The sequence below is a fragment of the Acomys russatus genome, chromosome 13, assembly GCF_903995435.1.
Source record: "Acomys russatus chromosome 13, mAcoRus1.1, whole genome shotgun sequence".
Classification (NCBI taxonomy): domain Eukaryota; kingdom Metazoa; phylum Chordata; class Mammalia; order Rodentia; family Muridae; genus Acomys; species Acomys russatus.
Genome location: NC_067149.1, coordinates 28,767,091 through 28,769,933, shown reverse-complemented (window position 1 = coordinate 28,769,933; position 2,843 = coordinate 28,767,091).

The following is a 2,843-nucleotide window of genomic DNA, read 5'->3' as shown; positions in this document are numbered from 1 at the left end:
ATTCTCTGTGACCTGCTGGGTCAAACCCAGCCTCCGCTCATGAATTATGCATCTGGGGAGGCTTTCTGCGCTCTTAATGGCTCTTGTTTAGTTTACCTTCTAGAAAAGATGGGAGGTGGGGGTGGGAGAATCCAGCATTTTAGTTAAAAACTTCACCTCTTGCCATTTCAATTGGCACGTTCTTAATTGGGTGATTCATTCCATAGAGCACATTGGCAGAATGTGTGAGCTTCTCCAGGTCTTAGAAAGTATCCCGCCAGGGCTGGGGAGAGATGGCTCAATGGATGAAGTCACTTGCTGCCAAGCCCAAAAACTTGAGTTCGATCCCCAGTTGACTCCCAAAGTTTGTCCACACACACACACACACACACACACGCGCGCGCGCGCGCACACACACACACACACACACACACACACACTTAGGAAATAAATGTTAATACATGATTAAATAAATCAGCCCTGTCCCTTAGTTTTATATTTGGGGAGACTAAGAACCTGGCGAGCAGCAATAACATGCTGAAGGTCACAGGTCACACAGCTGCTAAGTGCCCAGCCACTGCTAAGGACTGACTGAGAAGGGAATAGAAAACTGGGCATGAGAGCTGCTCTGAACGCTGAAGTGAGGGAATCCTAAGCTCGAGGCCAACCTGTGCCTGGGAAGGCATTTGCCTTGTGAACACGCTTCCATTACTTTACTTCAAGCACAGGGTTCCTCTTGGCAAGGGAACCCAACAGCTCACTCCAAAGTCCAGTGTAGTAAGACAACCACTCGGGGTCTGAGCTCCTGGATCATAAGACGTGGTACACCAGAAGTAGCTTCTTTCTTCCCCCAGTGTATTCCCAAATTCCACAGAGTTCCACTGAAGATTTGTTTGTACCTGAGACTTAGGCCATCTATACGCATCTTCTCTGTATGGATGTGGCTTCCTCACAACATGGTGGCTGGCTTCCAAAGAGCTGAATCTGAGAAAACAAGGGTTAGAGAGAGAAAGATTCAAGGAAACATCTTTGAACTCCAAAGTCACATGGTGTCCACCCCTGCTTCTATTACTTTCTTTCTGTTGCTGTGATAGACACCATGACCAAAGGCAACTTAAAGAACAGAGTTTATTTGGGCTTACAGTTCCATAGGGAGAGTCCAACATGGTGGGGGAAGCATGGCAGCAGACAGCTGAGCCATTACATCTTCAACCACAACACAAATAGAGAAGATGTACTGGAAGGGAGGTGAGGTCATACACCCTGGAAGCCAGACTGCGGTGGCGTATTTCCTCCAGCGAGCTTGTACCTTCTGAAGGGTCCATAATCATCCCAGACAGCACCACCAACTGGGTGCAGCTTGTCCCAAGAATCAGGGTTTGGACCCAGGCAAATTCAGCTAATGTGGTTATTTGGTATCCCTCTTGCATGCTAGATTATAATTCTCAAGGGCCAGTTCTTCTGTGGCCGAATCAGGTAGAAGCTAAGGACTTTAGCTTGGAGTCTGTATTGGTTTAAAACAACAACAACAACAACAAACATTCAGTCAGGCGTGGTGGCACACTCCTTTAATCCCAGCACTCAGGAGGCAGAGGCAGGTGGATCACTGTGAGTTCAAGGCCAGCCTGGTCCAGGACAGCCAAAGCTACACAGAGAAACCCTGACGCGAAAAAACAAAAACGAAAACCAAAAAAACAAGCAACAAAATAAAACAAAACAAACAAAACCCTCATTTCTCTCTCCTGGGTGAATTTCCTATTCTCTAGGAATTTGCTTGCCTGGAGTTGGTTGAGTCATTCATTCATTCATTCATTCATCCACTCACTCACTCTCCAATAGAGTGCAGCTTCACTTAATTGTGGGCTAGCCAGGGAAGGCATCCTGTATGGACTTACGTGTAAGAGGAGACCTAGAGTGTTCAGGGAAGCTGGCAAGATGAAGGCTGGAGGCACAGCTCCCAGGTGGAGGAAAGCGCCCTATGCAAAGACAGGAGATTGCAGGTCAGTGTGGCAGGTGCATGTCTGAGAGATGCATACCACAAGGTGATGCACAGCTTCAGGGTCAAGCAGGGCCTGCTAATAGCTAGGTCTAAATGTCACCTTACAGAGGTTAGCCTATTGCTGAGTGTGATGGGAAGCTAGTTGGGAAGTGATGTGATCAGAGGAGCATGGAGAAAGATCAGAGGGTTGTAGAGGTGGGACATAGTGGGACACAGTGGGACATCATGGGAGAGTGCTAGTTGAAATTGTGGTAGCAGATGATATAGCCCAAGTGGCAAGTGTACAGTAGGGCTGGCATAAAGTGGGCTTTATGAGTGCATGAGGGACTGGCTGGCCACCTCTCAGTCTCTGGTACAGTAAGTAGGGATCAGGCACTGAGCCAGCAATCCTGGAGGAAAGGCGTGGCGGGCAAGGGACTACAAGGTCGTTTTCTTACTCAAGTGTCCCAAATCCTCTGATTAGGAGACTCTAGTGCCTAGTTAGATCTATAGACTAGAAGTCAGCATGGAGACTGGCTGTATTCTGAGAGGGATTTCACAGTATGCAGCTGTGCAGAATGGTGAGAGAGCAGGAAGGTGGCAGGCCCTCAGGACATCTTCTGAGAGACTGAGGAGGACAGAAGCAGAGTGACCCCAGCACTAGCTACAGGTGAAGCACAAGCTTCAAAGAACTGACACACGGAAGAAGCCAGTCAACAGAGAGCCAAGAAATGAAAAGGAGGTTGGCAATGGAGGGATGGGTTGGTTGATGGATGGATGGATAAATAGGTGGATGGTGGATAGATGAATGGACAGTTAGAGAGCCAGTTGGCTGGCTAACTATATGTATGTATGGCCAGATAGAGGGATGGATGGATGGTCAGAT